Source organism: Watersipora subatra, chromosome 11, assembly GCF_963576615.1.
Source record: "Watersipora subatra chromosome 11, tzWatSuba1.1, whole genome shotgun sequence".
Taxonomy (NCBI): Eukaryota; Metazoa; Bryozoa; class Gymnolaemata; order Cheilostomatida; family Watersiporidae; genus Watersipora; species Watersipora subatra.
The window spans coordinates 12,383,505-12,404,109 of NC_088718.1; positions in this window are offsets into that span (position 1 = coordinate 12,383,505).

Sequence of the window (20,605 nt, forward strand, 5' to 3'; positions counted from 1 at the left end):
CTTCCAATGATAGAGAAATACTTATAGTTTCTGCTAAATTATTCTAATATTTTGTGTAAGTTTATGTTTAATGGTGACCAGACCCAGATCAGGCATGAAGTACTAATATTGGTGTATTACAATAATCCCTCGTCTTTACGGGTTAATCGGAAGAAGTGGCCCTCAAAAACTGAAAATTGGCAAAATAGAAGCTAAAATCTAATAAAGGCATTTTTATGAATCGTAAGCATTTTCATGTTTTTCATCAGACAATTTTCAAAGTGTTTAACTTATTCGCTACCAAACGAATTTCTTTACCGGAATAAAATTACATAGTAGGTAAAACCTACTATTTGAACATGGCACATATAAACACTGTCATAATCTTTTGAACCACTTGATCTGTAAAGAATACTTTAATATTAAACTAACCAGCATGAAATTTTACACCGGCTGATGCCATAAAAGAATGAGCTCGGACATTTTTTTGGCCTTTTTTGCTATAAATGTGGGCGTGTCCGAGTCGGTCGACTTATCAAATATTATTACAGCTTACAGCATTATTATTACTGGTAAAATCTAGTAATCACTCTCACTAGTACTATTGTTCAATCACTCTCACTAGTACTATTGTTAAATCACTATCACTAGTACTACTGTTCAATCACTCTCACTAGTACTACTGTTCAATCACTCTCACTAGTACTATTATTCAATCACTCTCACTAGTACTATTGTTCAATCACTCTCACTAGTACTATTGGTCAATCACTCTCACTAGTACTATTGTTCAATCACTTTCACTAGTACTATTGTTCAATCACTCTCATTAGTACTATTGTTTAATCACTTTCACTAGTACTAATGTTCAATCACTCTCACTAGTACTATTGGTCAATCACTTTCACTAGTACTATTGTTCATTCACTCTCACTAGTACTATTGTTCAATCACTCTCACTAGTACTATTGGTCAATCACTCTCACTAGTACTATTGTTCAATCACTCTCACTAGTACTATTGTTCAATCACTTTCACTAGTACTATTGTTCAATCACTCTCACTAGTACTATTGTTCAATCACTCTCACATGTCATTGCTAATAAGAAATTGAGATCAAAGAGGAAGGATTTGCAAAGCGAAACTATGCTCAGCATGGATTGTAAACATATTTTCTATTGACCCAGTTCATACAGTTAATTTTTTCCATTTGTTTAAGTATAGGCAATAACTAATTAATTAACGACTCACTAATCAAAAGCGTTTTGTACAAAGTCTACTAAAGTTGCACTATGCGGCTCTTGGCCGTCCACAAACTACGCCGAGCCGTACTACGGGTTAGTGTTAGCAAAAGAGTTAATAGGCACCAGTACTTAGCATTTTCACACTAATGGTGACGGCTCCAACTGAAGACCTCAAACTACTGAATTAAACATTTAAGAAGATGACAGAGACCAGAGTGTAACCACTACCAGAGCTTTGAACAGTACAAAGAAAGCCTCAGGTCCTCGCATCATGATCTTCTGGAGAAGAAGAGTGTTTTTACCAACATTAGTTGTCTTTGCCTACAAAACCCAGAGCTTTGTTAGCTAAGCTTGCTAGACAGAGATGAACAGTAGAAATATGAAATACTTGAAAGTCTTAGTTTTCTCAAGTTCGCTAGTAAAAATTCGCATGTAGGTAAAAAGAATGAAAATATGATTTCATTTTTAACCCGATATAGGCGGTGAATAACAACTTAATATTAATAATACAGTATTGTTTGCTCAGATGAGGTACGATATCTGAGCAAACAAATATTAATGATTGACTTTTAATTTAGTTTGAGCAAACTACTATCAGTGATAGACTGAGCGGAGACCGATCGCAACGCATATCTTTAAATGGATGCTTAAAAGTTAACAAATAACGGTGTGGTGAAAACCCAATGAAAATACGTTAATATGAAATATTACAATAAAAAGCATGTGGAAATACACAGTTTGCATAAAAACTTATAAGAAATATATACTTCATCAAATTTTTAGTGTATGAAAATGTTAGCTTGAACTATTTTTTCGACATCGACGCTGGTTATAAACCACTGGTTTTGCTGTAACGAAGGAAGGACACGCCTGTATTGCTTCTAGATGAAAAGGGAAGAAATCTTTAAAAATTAAGTATCTCATTTACTTATGAAAAAACACGAGAGGCTTTGTCATCAATTTATATATATATTTTTTCTCAAAGGTTGTGTGTCTGTGTATGTCCAGCTATAGCTATTAAAATCTTGGATTAAAAGCTCACTGCTAGCTGTATTTGAACTCAAAGTTACAACAACCTCAATCTTCCAATGCACACACTTAACCACTGAGCTATACAGACCTTATAAATACATTGCACTTATCATATAGTGTATACCGTGCGGTGCAAAAGGGCACACCAAATGTGCTTTTTTGATCGTTAACTAATATTACATTTTGCATTTGTTACTTTTTTGAAATTGTTGCAAAACTAACTTTTTGCTACCATTACTTATTTTTTAACTTGTAGTTTTTAAATGTGCCGTTTCAATTTCAAATGTGTGTAACACTTATACTTCTGGTTTTTTGTTAGGTTTGATTGCTAAATCGGTAAGAGGAAGAATTTTTCACGCGGACAATTGTAATATCACGGAGTAGGAATAGCCTCTACATATTCTTTCCATTCGGTCAGACAAAGTATCAGAAAAAGATAGTCTTATGTCTCATGTTTACATTTGTACCAGTATTGAGAGGTACCAGTATTGAGAGGTACCAGTATTGAGAGGTACCAGTATTGAGAGGTACCAGTATCGAGAGGTACCAGCATTGAGAGGTACCAGTATCGAGAGGTACCAGTATTGAGAGGTACCAGTATCATTGTATTCAAAGTTTTGATGCATAGCGTCTACTGGAACAGTTTTTGATACTTTTTATACACACACACTTCTATGCAAGAATTGTTAATATTAATTCAACATATTCAGGATTTTTGTTTTCTTTTCTCAGTTTGTATTAATTGTATCATTACCGATCCATCTTTAATTGTATTCGTAGCAAAACGGACATAATTTAGCTATTACTTGCTAATTATTTCACTTTTATATTTAAACACTTTTATAGTTGTTTTTTAATTTATTTGACCTAGACAAAACATTTCCTATTAATATGTAGTTTGAAAGCTAGTTGTTTGACAAAGTTTGAAAACCTTTACAGTTGTTTATTTTTTCTCTTAATTAATTGAAACTGCACAAAACACTTTTCTCTTGATATGAAGTTTGAAAGTTAGAATGGCAGATATTGTTATATGTTAAATACAAATCATGAGGGCAATCATGGTGATCACAAGGAAGCCCAGTTCATAAAGGATGCGATCAAGAAGTTATGCTCATATGCAGTTACAACTCTGATAATGATTGGGAAATCCATTTATAACTGTTAATTATACTCGTGATGATGAAGTAGGGGGTGTTGTATTATGGGATTTGTTAGGCTCAGGCTATATTGGTGTCTGAGCTCAAGGCAGCACAGGTGGTCTTGGTAATTATGGTGAGTGCATAAAGCTGGATAAAGCTAGTGGGTAAAGCTAGTAGATTAGGTAGTATAAGGCAGTATGGGGAGGATATAAGGAAGTGTAATGAAAGATGGACACTCTTCTTCATCTACACTGTTGTATGGAAATACTGCGAAAACAAGATACCAACAGGGAATGTAGCCAGACCGCAGGATAAGCATATAATTCATACAAGCAGCAAGACACCGAAAGACAATAAAAGATTCAATAATTAGAAAATGTCAAAAGCAAATTAGAAACTTCAAACTTGGAAGAAATCAATCATAGAAACTGCGTCAACACCAGATGGAGAAAATGGCAAATGGAAGTCGAAGCAATTAAACTTACCAACCGCTATCATCAAGAAGCCACCAGAGAAACATTAAAGACGAGTCAAATAAGTCGCATACAGATCTGCCACTCCTTTCAAACATGACCTAGATGCCAGGAGTAAGTCATGAGCTCCACCCTACATGTCAACATCACGTGCACCAGCTAAAGACTTATGCAAACAAGATATATTTACACGCCTGACAGAAAGCATCGAACCTTAACACTCAACCTACACCCACAGGCTAACCATCCCACATGCCAGACATCTATAAAAGAGAACAGCTCCAATGACTCAGCACCCCCTCCATCCCCATCTCTATCTCTAACTCCGGCCCTAGCTTGAGCTCTGGCTCTCTCTCTTCCCGAGAGCCTCGTTGGAGGCTTTCCCATCTGCCTGCTGAGGAGCCTTTCTCTCTTCTCTACCAATGGAGCCTCCTTCTCCTCCACCAGCTGAGCCTCCTCTACGCCACTATCTCAACTGCCGACACTCTCTACCTATGACCTCTCACGACTCTCGATTGACTATCAAAACTTGCAGCTGCATGGACCGAGCCAAGCAAACACAGACGACCGTTCGAGTAAGGATGTAACTTTTAGTAGCTCTTCTAATTGTTTGTCATTAATATTATTGTTTTAGAATTTTGTTAGTTGTGTATTTCATTGTTTGACATATAGAATAAAGAAGTAACTTGTACTGGTAAATATCAGCATTACTTACAATAGCTTAACACCTTCATTAGTACCTGAACCAGTAATAATTAAATTAGTTCCCACAAGCTAAGCAAAAGTACACAAACTAAACAGTCACAATAGAATAATATGACAAGCAAATTCAACACTGATTTTGTGTGTGGATTCGGATTAGTTATGCATAACATAATTCCTCCACAACCACACATAACAACACATCAACACGTGTAAGTGCATACATCTATACAACAGGGGGTTGAAGGTAGGCTACATAAAGAAACAAGGACATACCATTATCTATGCTCGGCGAAAACCTTGTGTAAAAAAAGTTGGTAAATTCTCATATTGAAAAACACTGAGCCATGATTGGTGTTAAAAGGCAGATAAAACTAGTCACAGTGGCTAGTCACAAAAATCTATTAATCTGAGTTTACTGCAAGCAGAATCATATGAAAGGACACAAAGATTCCTGAAAAATAATTATGAATTAAAGATCTTAGACCTCAATATATACCCAAACCTTGAACAAGAATAACTGCTGAACTCACAAAAACTCGGCAGCTTGAATTGTACATTACAAAAAGCTAGTAAGTTGTTCATATAAGGAAAACCACTCAGTCAGTGTAAGTTAGAAAGTTAAAGCTAGCAATAGTGCGAGTCGCGGAAGAGCGCCAATCAAGAAAACGGCCACATTAATAACGATTTTATAACGTAGCTATCATTTCTGCAAAGTACCAACTGTAATAAGAAAACCCTGACGAGGCCTGGCTAACCTCTGACACTTACCGAAATCGCTTCCAGAGCTTCAGAGGTGAGAGTCGTATTTATACAGAAAATGTTGAGCAAAGTATTGGAGAAGACTATATTTTCAGTCAAAGTCACAAAGTGTTGTTTAATCGCACGCCTTTCTGCAGATTCTATTCTAATCCGAAAAACATTAAAAGCCATCTCCTTGCACTAATACTTATGGATGAACAGATGTAAAGCAAATATGGCCGCTTCAAATTTCCTCGTTTCACGAGCATATAGAGGTTTTTATATTTTCCATTTACGTCATGGAAAATTCATATTTCCCATGACGAATTTCTGATGCAGCGACTCCATGAGATTCTGTTTTATAGCTTACTTACTGTTAGCCCAAAAACCCTGAGGAGTTATCCTGTTTCTCGAAATTGTGTTTTTTTTGCGCTAAGGTTAACTTTCTAAAATTCTCACTCCAAAAGCTAGAATGGAATCGAACTATTGTGATTTCGCGAAAGATTTTGTGAGATACTAGCTCAGTCTGGTTGAGAAAACGTATTTGACTTTTCTGTAATGTTGAATATTTTTTTTGTTTTTGACTAAGACAAGCGTGCAGCAGTAACGTAACATTTGTATATTAATGGTATCGGTGGCAATAATATAAGTTGATCGGATCTCACCTGCTGTATTTTTGTTTGTATTTTTAAATTAAACTTGCAAGGCGATCAGAATAACTAATCATTGAGAGAATTACTATGTGCTGATAATCTTACTTTATTTACTTTTTATCTTGCTTTATACAGGCCCATATCCTGTGTGGCAAACTGCCAGGCACTTCAAGACCAACTAACCAGTGTCAGCCTGCGCAAAAACTTGGCAACTAAAATTTAACGTCAATAAATGCTCCTCCACATTCATGTATTCACTATCCAGCTAACATCAACTATACTTACAAATTTGACGCCATACCCATAAGGTCTTCAGATAATTTTGTTTATTCGGGTGTGCGTCTGTGTCAAGAGAGAAATTTTGATTTTTGATGTATATTTAGATATATTTTATATTATTGTTTATATATTTAATTTGAAATATAATTTGCCTTTAATCTTTAACAGTAATAATAATAATTTGATATTTAAATAATAATATAAAATGTATTGTTTTTTGTGTGTTTCCTCTAGGTGTAATAATATTAGGGTTTTCTGTGTAATGATTGGCTTCTGGACCTTGAGTTCAATATCTCCCAAGACAAGTTTTGACCGCAGACAAAGTGGCACTTCTGCCTACAAAAACAGACTGCTGCTATAAGGCAAAATTAAAACAACAACTCAATCAATGGAGATGGGCACTCCTATGGTTCTCCTTGCAATTTGTTTTGACAGTAATGCCTGCTGCTACAATGATGAGCCCAAGTATCAAAGTTCACAACAAATAGTATTGATATTGCAAGGCCTACTATTACTTGTAGGCTATTATTCTAATAGACAACAAGAATGCGCCAGTGGTTTGTTTTCAAGTGTCTGTAAACTCTATTTCCTTTAGAAGATAAAAAATAACAATAATTCTGTCAATACTCACTAGCCAAAGCAAAAATAACAATACGCTTGTGTACTTAGCCCTATTAGTTATGGCCTTTCTAGGTTCAATAATTACGTGTATCTACGAGGCGTGTAGTGATGAGGCGTGTAGTGACGACTCTTTTTGCTGGCAGGGGGACTGAATAGACTTTTCTCTCCGGGCTTTACAATTTCCTGGCTTTTCACCTCTTTAGGTAAACTGCGTCTGCTGTGTTTCGTTTTTGATTAATTGATCCTCTGCAGGCTGTTTGCTGCAAACTCCTTTGGCTTATATTAGCCTCTCTCTATGTGCCCTCTTTTTGCTGCTTGGCTCGCTGCCAAGTTGCTGTCTCTGGATCACTGCCAGATTCTCCCTGCTTTGGCTCGCTGCCAGCTCTTCCTTATATACCTATTCTCGGATTAGTGCCAAATGTCACTGGATTCTTACAACATTTTCGTAATGTCTGTTTTCAATGTCTTCGATGTCAGTCAGCATTCTTTTCTGACATTTTATATTTGACGCTTTGACAGTGTACATCTTATGGCATTCCATGACGATGCGATACGCCCGTGAATTAAACTAAGTCAATAATTTGTACAAGGCTTCTCTTTGATGTCAGCCAGCATTCTTTTCTGACATTTGATATCTGACGCCTTGACAGTTGACACCTTATGGGATTCCATGACGATGCGATACGCCTGTGAATTAAACTAAGTCAATAATTTCTACAAGATTGGCCACCACCTGCAAACCGACAATACCTGATTTATAAAAAATTGTACTTTGTTATAATACTAATTATTTATCTTATATAAAGCAAAAGAGATATTCATGCTAATCTATATTCATTACATCAATTCTGTTTTTCAAAACATTAAAATTCATGTATAGTTATTTCCCACGGCCAAACGAGCGAAGCGAATGTTTGAGTTTTATTCTAAATGCATGTGCACACAACTCACGAAAATTATTCATCAACAACGTCGCAAACCCTTGTACCGAAATCTCATCAACAAATTTAACCATTTTGCTGTGAAGTCGTTTAAGTATAATAACGATACAAAACACATATAAACCTTTTTAAATATATTACCAAGTCTTTGAAAAGTGTCGACAGTATCTTAAAACTTACCCATCTGAACGGATTATACACAAATAGACGGATTAATTTGGCCGAAAATCGTTAGTAAAACTTGCCAAGCCTTACCTTTTATCAAAATTAAGACTGGCAAACGAAACGCCCAGCGACAGTCAAAGTAACTGACATTTTAGACACTTTCGAGTACTTTGGTATTCTAACTGATGTCCAACGCAGTGAAAGTAAAGGAAATGACAATGATATTTCGTTCTAACAATTCTTATGAGATTATTACAATATTTAATTATAAGTTTGGATGACTATTGAAGTGTTATAGTCACACTAACAACATCGATGATGGGCAATATGTTACCGTTATTATTTTTTCTAAATAGTTTTGTTGAATAGATTTTCTAAAAATCTATAAAAGTATCACAACTTGTTGATATTGTTAGCTATGACGTTTTGAAATGTAAACAAAATTGTGCATTGGTTTTCTGTTATTACTGTATTACTGTATTAATAATATTGGTTGTTCTAATAATATCAGTGCATTTTACTTCTAATATTGCATTTCTCCTATTGCAGGGAAGAGATATAAACATATAATCCTTTCCTTTCATTATTGCTGTTTTTTGTACATAATAACACCCACACCCAGTACATTACAGCTACCATTGCAGTTATCCTATTGCACTGCAGTGCCATCTGACTGCTAATATTGCATTTCTCAACCATCAGTACCCTTTCTCTTATCCAATATCACTTTGGTCATGGGCTGTATGACGGGGGAATTTCTAGTATTATGATTTCACTAAGTCATACTATCTATAATAAATGATGTTATAAGCTATAGCTATAAAATGTGTTGTAAATATTCAATTCGTTTATGACTGGTCGACGGTTCGATGTATGTATGTCCTTGCTTGTACTTGTCCCTCTGCAAAGTTGTTTGTTCTGTAGAATAACCTTTGGTACTTCTTGTGATGTATTGTTCTTCTTCATATGTAGTGGTGACATCATATATGGTCATACATCCACCAAGCTTGTTAATGCCTCTTTTCATCAGCTGTAATGGTTAGATAGCTGCTATGCTTGATACATGGGAGCATTGGGGTAATACATCATTTATTACGCTGTTTGTAGCAGCGGGGAGAGATTACCATTTCTCTCAGTTTTTCCAAGTTTCCTATGCTGGTGTTACCTGTCAAACAATTTATTCATAAATTGTTTTGACAAGTAAACGATGCAGAACACGGATGCAGTCCAACACGAATGCAGTCCTATCTCCGCAGTCTGACACGCTGACCTGTCAGAGCTTCCAATGTTGATGCATTCCTAGCTTGGTAGTTTATCACGCTTTTGTTTTAGCGTTACAATCTCCGCGAATTCAATCCTAGCGTGACTGCGGCTTTCTGCTTCTTTCAAAATTTCAAACTTTTTAACCCTGACACATACTGGCCCTCAGGTGAAGCCAGACACTGGCTTAAACAATTGTAGGAATCCGTCTTGATCATCTCCTATCTATATGTTGCTTGGTTTTTGGTCTTTATCCGCCTGTCATAACAATGATCATTATCTCAGTTCATTAACATTCTTTACACACCTCTGTATCTTATCTTTGTTTTGGTTAAGTAGGCTCTATGGGCGTGTTGGACAGCAGTGTCTCGTTCCTCATCAGATGGTTCTCAATCGCGTAGCCAATTTGCTTCATGTTGAGCAATGACAATACTTCCTCTATCAGTTGTGGGTACGTCATTCGGGAAATCTATCGTACTCGCTACATCATCGTGACAGTCAACCGTATTAGATATATATATATATTATTATTATTATAAAATTATTACTATTATTATATTACTTATTATTTCACGTAAGTTATTAATAATAATTATGGATTCATATATCTTTAATTGTCGATAGATATCCAGTTGCATACATGCCTCAAGATCAAGCTGTAAATTATTTTCTTTTTATAACTTTTTTTGTGTAGTTTTTCTCTAATATGTGTAGATTTATATGTAAAGCTGGGCGCTTTAAGCTACTCCCATTCATACTGTGGCCCATCATCATAGATATAGTCTGGTATACGCTTGTTCTTTGTACGGCCCTGTAGCTCTTATCTTCTGCTTGTCGTTGATATTTTTCCTGGCATGCTTTCTTCTCCATAACTTCTGCTTTTCGGTTGCACATCTATTATTGCTTCAGACGTATAATTGTGTCTTGCTTCTGGCATTTCGTCTGTTTCATCCGGGTAATGGTCTCGTGGTAATTCTGTGTCAGCCTTATCTGCTGGTAATGTTCCTTCATCTATCATTCCTGCAACTCTTGAGATAGGTAGTCGAGCAATTAGTTCTATATCTTCTCCATCTACATTCATATTTCCGTTCTTGATGTCAAAACTTGTTACTCCCATTTGCCAAAAGGCCGAGAATCTTAGCAACAGATTATTACATATTGTATTGGCTAGTGTAACTGTAATTTTGATAGCTTTGCTTTCGATATTCAGTGTCACATCACTTTCTCCTTCGAATGTAACTTGAGTTCCTCCAAAAACCGTTGCTGTTACGTGACTTTTACGAATGCTTAGTCCTAGCTCTGATGCCATCTCTTTACTAATAATATGCATAGTGCTGCCGGTGTCTAGAAAAATTGTTATCCGGTTCCTATTCAATTTTCCTTCGATTAGTGGCACATCATTAGTGGCAGTTTGACTCTGTCAAATCTTAAATAAACACTCGTGTCGTCAATGTGTTGACGGTATCCCTCCGACTCTCGGTTCCTCTGGTGATGATCGTAGTTTCCGTTTGTCGGGCCTATTTGTGAATGATTTCTTTGCGTCATTATTGATCCAATAGCAATTACCACTCTGATGAGTTTGAAGGGCACCATTAAATTGCAAATTATGTTCCACACTGTCAGGAATTTCATAAATCCACCTTGAATCCAGTCAAATAGACGAAGCTTACCAATATTGAAGGGTAACAAACTGTTCTCAGTAGTTTCTGTTCCAGCTGGCCATATTCCAATTTCTTTTGCTTGCTATCTCTTTTTCTGAATTGCTTCCATAAATCCTCCTAGAATTGAACTTTCTGGCTGCAGATTTTCAAGGGTGAATAGTCCAACTCTTTCTCAGTATATCAATAGCTTGCTGTCGTTATAGGTCACTTTATGGTGAAGTAGATTTTCAACCGTATCCTTATTAGTGTTGTTTGTTTTCTCTGTTTTCTTTCTGTTACATTCAAAAGTGTACAGTGTTTGGTTGAGGGTGTAGTAGATCGCCTCATTTGACCTTCAATGCTTTATGGGGTGATATTTGTGAAGAATATTGGTGAGAGAGTCCATGTACATTTGCGTTGGTTTAGATGTTCCTCGAGTAACAATCACTGGTAGCCATGGGCTACATCGTTTTTCATTCCTGTCATTTTCCAAGATTCCAATAGAATACTGTGAGTTATTAAGCTTTTGACACCCATATACTGCTAGGTTATTCAGATTCATTGCTTTAGTCGTGATGTAATCATCACCAATGCTGTCTTACCGTTGCTATGGGCTCTCCTAGCATTAGCTTAGATATCAGCATGAGGGCAACTTTCTCATGATTGCCCAGTACATGCACACTCTGCCAGAATTGCTTCTTTGTTCCGTTGTTAATCCTTGAAGATAGGGAGGTGGCTATTGCTTGAATTTCCCCCAGCACCGAATTCGTTTTAAAGGGTTTCTTTGTGTCTTGTCTCACTTTAGCTTCATGATGATTTGAGTTAACCCCATGTATGGCTTTAGTATTTCTGACATAAATGCCTTGATCTCATTTAATGAGCCATAGATCTAGATTGCTGTGTGCACATATCTGGTCATCCTGCCATTTGCTGTCTGTGAAGGTCAACACCATGTTTTGATCATTTGATACCCAATGCTCTCCACTCTTGGCTCCTTCTTTGACTAATGATTTCTTGAGTATGCATTCGTCACTTATGTTTCCTTTTCAAACAACAACTCCACTATCCTCAACTGTACAAGCCATGTCTTCAAAGATGCAATTGTAAACTTTTGCTAGTGTTGACTGTAGTATTTTGGTATCACGGCGAAAATAGACATTTCCTGGAGTGATGTCATAGTCCACTTTGGTCTTTGTCTATCATGTGCACCACCATTGGTATTCAGGGCAGTAGAATAATGTGTTTATATCACGCCGTGCTTCTCATAAAGTTTCTGTCCCTCTTTCTGTCAGGTTTGTACCATGTCCCAGCATAGTTCTGCCGATACAGGGTTGTATGTTGTGGTACTTTTTGTTAGCCTTTCGTCACTGAAGAAATATAGTAGTGTCTGTATAGTTGTCACTCTTTTGGTACACATGTATGCTTTGTTTGCCAGGTTTAAGGTCGTCGTCTTGTATATCTGTAGATTCAAGGGTGTTACATCCTCTGTAGATTCCTTTTGCTTTGAACACATTATCTCTTCAGGTATGTCCAGTATTAAATGTGGGTGTGATCTTGGGTCATCTACTGTGTGACATAGCATGGGATTGTCTGGGTATGCTTTTGCTTTTCCAATTAGGCTGCAAACCAAAATAATTACAGTTGCCAAAACAATTGGTCTTCCTACCTCTTTCAAGATGGTTGTCAGTCTTCCTGTCATTGGGCTTGGGTTGAGTTGGACTTTATGGCTTTGTTTGTTTTTGTTCATATCAGATGCTACCTTTCTCATTTTCTTTTTGGCTTTCCTTCTTCAATATTGCAATTAGCATTTGTCTCTCTAAGGCTAGTAGTGTTTATGTGGGTGCTTTAAAAATTTTCCGTAATTGTAGGATCACTAAAGTCTGTACTTGTTAGTTTCTCATCTTTTGTGGTGGCCTGTTGGGTATTAGAGCTTTCTCTGATTTTTTGCTGCGCCATGCGAGTATCCAAGCTGTTGAGAATTTTGTGTTGTTGTACTGGTAGTTCATTTATGTATCCATTAGGATATCCAGTTTGCTGTTCTGGCCTTTGCTCGCATCGCTTGCGTTTCTTTGCTCGCATTTTAGATCGCTTTGATTGTTTTGATTTGTGCTATTGTGCCATCTGTTGTCTAACGCAATTCTCTGTTGCCTGAGCTTTTGTCCTTGAACTTTGCTTTTCTTGTAATATTTTGATGTTGAAGTCTTTGGCTAGTCTGAGCTGTGATATTTTCTTGATTCAGTATATTTTTCATGTCTATCTCTAGTTGTGCCAATTCTGCTTCATATAATCGATTCCAGTTCTCTTCATCAGTATTGTAATCACTCGTCCATGTTCATAGGATGTACCATTCTTCATTGGTTGTTTTTTGTATTAATTGGGCTCCGTGTCTAGCATAATAGATTCATTCTATGCAAACCATTCCAAATATTCTTGCAGCTGTTTGTGTAGTTCACGCTCCTCTGTATGTTCACCCAACATGTCATCAAGATGGTTTTTTTCTATATCTAGCTGCTGTTCTCTCGGCGACTGAGCAGTTGTCTGCTCTCTTTGTGGCTGAGTAGTGGTCTGCTCTATTTGTGGCTGAAGAGTTGTTTGCTCTTGTTCAGTTGCAGCACAACTGTTGGTGTAGGTAGGTCTGGGCTTAGATTGTTTACCATTCTTGTCCTATTAGTGCCTTGACCTTTGTGACTATTGAGAGTGTTGACAGCCTTCGACTGGTTTCTGTTGTCTTGAAAGGGCACTATGCGATTTTTTCGCGTCATTCCTCCTTCTGGTGTAGGGTTGGCTGCTCTCCTACAAAAATAGCGCTGATGACCAATGCCATTGCAGTTTCTACATATGGGTCTGACATCTATTGTGAACTCTTGGCCCAAATGCTGGGGATGACGTTTTGTTGCTGTTTGCATCTGGTTCTGTCTCCAAGATTGTCCTTGAGGGCCTCTTGAAAAGTTGGTATTTCTTTGATTTCGCCAACGATTACCAAATCTTCTGCTTGAGTAATATCATGCTTGGCCGTTTCTATAATTGCCGCGGAATTGTCTACCCATTGACTTACTCCATCTTCTTCTGTCTCGCTAGTTTATGTTAGTTGTTGCATTGCTACCGTAATTTCTATCTTGCTGGAACCAGTTGTTATTATTATCATGTCCACGTCTGCTCTCTGCTACTCTCTCAGCTTCTCTTAGCTCCAAGTCTTTCAGGCTTTGCTTTATTGCTTCCATCTGTCCCTGTTGTATGTCATGATTTACTGTGCTAATGTTTGCGAGTACTGATTCGTTAAGTAGAATAGAATTTGTCTTTTCTATTCTCTGTGCTGCTTTGAATGCACTATCTACTGTAGTGATGCTGGGATTCTTCAGCAAGCCTCTCTTAAAGGTTTCTGGGAGGCCTCGGACAAATGATGATAGTATTATCTGATCTAGCGCATCAGCATTCATTGTGGGAAACAGTCTTTTGGTCATAGTAGTGATGCACAGTACTTGTCAACACTTTCAGACTCCTGCTTTGCTCTGTTGTTTAGGTCTACTGAGTTGGCTATTCCATCTGTCACTGCAAACTCTTTGGCAAGTTCAGCTGTGAGTATGTTGTAGTCTTCTTTAATGTTTGGGTTCCTTGCTATTATATTGCGATAGGTGATGAGGGCACCTTCGGTGAGATACAGTGGAAGTATTTTTCTCCAATTTTTTGTGGAATGCTTAAGGCTAGGCAGTTCAGCTCATAATTGTCTGTTCGTTCACTGAAGGCGGTTGCTGTTGAGGGTCCATTTGCTAACTTTTCTACTTCAGGTAGTCTTGTCGCTACATCTATTATGTTTGTAGTTTGCTGATCTGTTCGCTTCATAGCTAGTTTCACTGCTAGTCCATGCATTCGCTTGGCCGGCAGTCTTTGAGCTTAGTAGCTACATGTATAATCTAGGTGAGAGCTGTCAGGTTCATAGTAAGACGTCTACTGCTCCTGCAATGGCTGACTGCTTTGTCTGTAAAGCTAAGTCTGTACATCACTTTCTCCTGATTAGCCCTTCTTCCCAGTTGCAGCTGTGGCTGGTTTTGTGTTATCTAATATTCTGGATAGTTCAATCCCTGTCTCAACTTTAATTTCTGCTGTGATTTGTTGCATAATCTTTCCTCATTTAGCTCTCATTTAGTGTCTTTGCTATTCTGGCCATGCTAACTGCTCTTGCTCAAGTCTTTCATATCTTGTTGAGTATGGCTCTTGTAAGAATTGTCTCCTCTCTTTGGATCTAATGCTCTGTCATATTCCTTGTTTGCTTGAGCTTTGTGATGCTGCTTTGATTCAAGTATGCTTTTCTTTGGTATTAAATCGGGTGAATAATTATAATGTGTCGCTTCTCGAGGCTGATAGAATTCTTCACCTATTCTTTTCTGTTCTCGGTGTCTTCGCTCGTAGCGGGTTGGCTGATCGTTATCATGTATGCTTATTTTCTCTTGGCTGTAATTTCGTATTGGCTGGTAGTTTTCTGCTGTCTGGTTGATAGAGTCCCGATCATGCTCGTTTGCTTTGCTAGGCTCCATTTTAAAATAGTTTTGCTTAGTCCTGTGGTCTCGCCTGCTGGGTTGTATATTTCTACATGTGCAGTTTTGTTTATCTGAGCTTTCTTCCTCATCACTAAGTAACATGGCATCTTCGCTGATTGGCATGTACTGATTGGGTTGGGGTATTGGCTCTACTCTCTTGCAACTGGAAGCTGGAGATGATTTATACCTACAAAGTCTACTTCTTCATTAACTGTTTAAAAATTTAAAGATGGTGGTAGCAAGTCAGCATGCTGTCTGCATTCTATGGTTTTCAGTTTGCTGTGTAGCTCGGATGTGTGGTTCGAGGATCCTCATCACTGAACATGTCATGGGTCAATCTATATAGCCTGTCATTATATCTAACTTGTGCTGCCGCCTTATTTCTGGCTGTAGTGTCACTTTTATGCTTGAGTGGTTGTGCTAACATAGCTCGCTCTGTGTATTCTTTATCATCTTCACTAACTTCTGTTGCAGGTGCTCTGGATACTGGTGACATAGGTGCTGCCGGTGTAGAAGCAAGGGGATAGGTGAAATTGCACTCATTTTTGTATTCGTTTCGATATAAAAACGTCTCGCCATCTGCATTAACATTCATATGTAACCTGGGTCTCATAGACGTTTGGCTCCGAATAAGATTTCCATCATCAGGATCGATCTCACTATATACATCTGTTGTATCACGCGCTTCCAACTTGTCCCAATTGCCGTTCCGCTGGAGAGGCTCTTCCTGTTGCTGTAAGCTTTCACTGATAATTTCGCCACCTTCCATGTTCTCCTCAGCTGCCTCTATTTCTGATTCTTCTGCTGGCCCCTCACTCCTAACTCTTACTTCTTGGAGACTGTACTCCAATTAAATATTTGGCTGTCTCTCGTAGCCGGCTCATAATAGCATAGGCTTAATATAATATGCAAAAGTATATATTAAATATTCAAAGCAATACTAATCAATTATTAAAGCTATTTGTATCTGGTATATTTGTTATATACCAGAAGAATGTCTCCGAAAGAATAAAAAGTAAGTAGCGTAAATATATCCAAAGCTAGGAAATTAAATCTAAAAATGTTTCAAATGAAAATATTTGAGTCAATCTCGGGTTTCAAGCTCCACTTTGTCAAGGGAGAAATTTTGATTTTCAACTTTTAATGTATATTTAAATATAGTTTACATTGTTATTTATATATATAACTTGAAACATGATTTGCAATTAATATTTTAACAGTAATAATAATAATAATTTGATATTTAAATAATGATATACAACGTATTGTTTTTTGTGTGTTTCCTCTGAGTGGAATAATATTATAGTTCTCTGTGTAATGGTTAGCCTCTGGACCTTGAGTTCAATTTCCTCCAAGACAAATTTTGACCATAGACAAAGTGGCACTCCTGACAACAAAAACAGACTGCTGCTATAAGGCAAAATTGAAACAACTCAATCGATGGAAATGGGCACTCCTATGGTTCTCCTTGCAATTTGTTTTGACAGTAATGCCTGCTGCAATGATGAGCCCAAGTATCAAAGTTCACAACAAATACTATTGATATTGCAAGGCCACTATTACTCGTAGGCAATTATTTTAATAAGCAACAAGAATGCGCCAGTGGTTTGTTTTCAAGTGTCTGTAAACTCTATTTCCTTTAGAAGATAAAAAATAACAATAATTCCGTCAATACTCACTAGCCAAAGCAAAAATAACAATACGCTTGTATACTTAACCCTATTAGTTATGTCCTTTCTAGGTTCATTAATTACAAGTGTCACTACGCGCCTCTTCACTACGGCAGGCGCGTAGTGAAGAGGCGCGTAGTGACGAGGCGCGTAGTGACGAGGCGCGTAGTGACGAGGCGCGTAGTGACGAGGCGCGTAGTGAAGAGGCGCGTAGTGACGAGGCGCGTAGTGACGAGGCGCGTAGCGACGAGGCGCGTAGCGACGAGGCGCGTAGCGACGAGGCGCGTAGCGACGAGGCGCGTAGCGACGAGGCGCGTAGCGACGAGGCGCGTAGCGACGAGGCGCGTAGCGACGAGGCGCGTAGCGACGAGGCGCGTAGTGACGAGGCGCGTAGTGACGAGGCGCGTAGTGACGAGGCGCGTAGTGACGAGGCGCGTAGTGACGACTCCTTCTGCTGGCAGGGGGGCTGAATAGACTTTTCTCTCTGGGCTTCATGATTTTCTGGCTTTCCATCTCTGGGTAAACTGCGTCTGCTGTGTTTCGATTTTGATGAGTTGATCCTCTGCAGGCTGTTTGCTGCAGGCTCCTTTGGCTTATATTAGCCTCTCTTTATGTCCCCTCTTTTTGCCTCTTGGCTTGCTGCCAAGTTGCTGTCTTTGGCTCGCTGCCTGATCTTCTCTGCTTTGGCTCGCTGCCAGCTCCTCTTTATATACTTATTCCCGGATTAGTGTCAAATGTCACTGGGTTCTTACAACATTTTCGTAATGCCTATTTTTAGTGCCTTCGATGTCAGCCAGCATTCTTTTCTGACATGTGATATCTGACCGCCTTGGCAGTTGACATCTTATAGGATTCCATGAAGATGCGATACGCCTGTGAATTAAACCAAGTCAATAATTTGTACAAGCCTTGTCTTCGATGTCAGCCAGCATTCTTTTCTGACATTTGATATCTGACGCCTTCACAGTTCACATCTTATGACGATGCGGTACGCCCATGAATTAAACTGTCAATAATTTCTACAAGGTTGGCCACAAATTGAAAACTGACAATACCTGATTTATAAAAAATTGTATTTTGTTATAATACTAATTATTTACTTTATATAAAGCAAAAGATATATTCATATTTCATGCTATTCTATATTCATTACATCAATTCTGTGTTGCAAAACATTAAAATTCATGTATAGTTATATTGTGATTTCACAAAGTCGTACTATCTATAATAAATGATGTTATAAGCTAAATCTATAAAAGTGTTGTAAATATTCGGTTCGTTTATGACTGGTCGGCGATTCGATGTATTAAAACACTTCTGCAGTGCTACACTAGGTATAAAACACTTCTGCAGTGCCACACTAAGTATAAAACACTTTTGCAGTGCTACACTAGGTATAAAACACTTCTGCAGTGTTACACTAAGTATAAAAAACTTCTGCAGTGCCACACTGGGTATAAAACACTTCTGCGGTACTATAGTAGGTATAAAACACTTCTGCTGTGCTACACTAGGTAAAAAACACTTCTGCAATGCCACACTAGGTATAAAGCACCTCTGCAGTGCTACACTAATTATAAAACACTTCTGCAATGCCACACTAAGTATAAAACACTTCTGCAGTACCACACTAGGTATAAAACACTTCTGGAGTGCCACACTAGGTATAAAACACTTCTTCAGTGCTAAACTAGGTATAAAACGCTTCTTCAGTGCTACACTAGGTATAAAACACTTCTACAGTGCTACACTAGGTATAAAACACTTCTGCAGTGTCACACTAGGTATGATCACTTCTGAAGTGCTACACTGGGTATAAAAAACTTCTGCAGTGCTACACTAAGTATAAAACACTTCTGCAGTGCCACACTAGGTATAAAGCACATCTGCAGTGCTACACTAAATATAAAACACTTCTGCAATGCCACACTAGGTATAAAACCCTTCTGCAGTGCCACACTAGGTATAAAACACTTCAGCAGTGTCACACTAGGTATGAAATACTTCTGCAGTGCTACACTAGGTATAAAACACTTCTTCAGTGCTACACTAGGTATAAAGCACCTCTGCAGTGCTACACTAAGTATAAAACACTTTTGCAATGCCACACCAAGTATAAAACACTTCTGCAGTGTCACACTAGGTATAGAACACTTCTGCAGTACCACACTAGGTATAAAACACTTCTGCAGTGCTTCACTAGGTAGAAAACACTTCTGCAGTGCTACACTAGGTATAAAGCACCTCTGCAGGGCTACACTAAGTATAAAACACTTCTGCAATGCCACAATAGGTAAAAAACACCTCTGCAGTGCTACACTAAGTATAAAACACTTCTGCAATGCCACACTAGGTATAAAACATTTCTGCAGTGCTACACTAGGTATAAAACCCTTCTGCAGTGCTACACTAGGTATAAAACACTTCTGCAGTGTTACACTAAGTATAAAACACTTCTGCAGTACCACACTAAGTATAAACCACTTCTGCAATGCCACACTAGGTATAAAACACCTCTGCAATGCCACACTAGGTCTAAAACACTTCTGCATGGCTACACCAGGGATAAAACACTTCTGTGGTGCTACCTTAGGTATAAAGCACTTCTGCAGCGCTACACTAGGTATAAAGCACCTCTGCAGTGCTACACTAGGTATAAGACACCTCTGCAGTACCACACTAGGTATAAAACTCTTCTGCAGTGCTACACTAGGTATAAAACACTTCTGCAGTGCTACACTAGGTATAAAACACTTCTGTAGTACCGCACTAGGTATAAAACACCTCTGCAGTGCTACACTAGGTATAAAACACTTCTGCAGTGCTACACTAGGTAGAAAACACTTCTGCAGTGCTACACTATGTATAAAGCACCTCTGCAGTGCTACACTCAGTATAAAACACTTCTGCAGTGCTACACTAGGTAGAAAACACTTCTGTAGTGCTACACTATGTATAAAGCACCTCTGCAGTGCTACACTAGGTATAAAACACTTCTGCAATGCCACACTAAGTAGAAAACACTTCTGCAGTGCTACACTAGGTATAAAACACTTCTGCAATGCTACACTAGGTATAAAACACTTCTGCAGTGCTACACTAGGTAGAAAACAGTTCTGCAGTGCTACACTATGTATAAAGCACCCCTGCAGTGCTACACGAGGTATAAAACACTTCTGCAATGCCACACTAAGTAGAAAACACTTCTGCAGTGCTACACTAAGTATAAAACACTTCTGCAGTGCTACACTAGGTATAAAACACTTCTGCAGTGCTACACTAGGTAGAAAACACTTCTGCAGTGCTACACTATGTATAAAGCACCTCTGCAGTGCTACACTAGGTATAAAACACTTCTGCAATGCCACACTAAGTAGAAAACACTTCTGCAGTGCTACACTAGGTATAAAACACTTCTGTAGTGCCACACTAGGTATAAAACACTTCTGCAGTGCTACACTAGGTATAAAATACTTCTGCAGTGCTACACTAGGTAGAAAACATTTCTGCAGTGCTACACTATGTATAAAG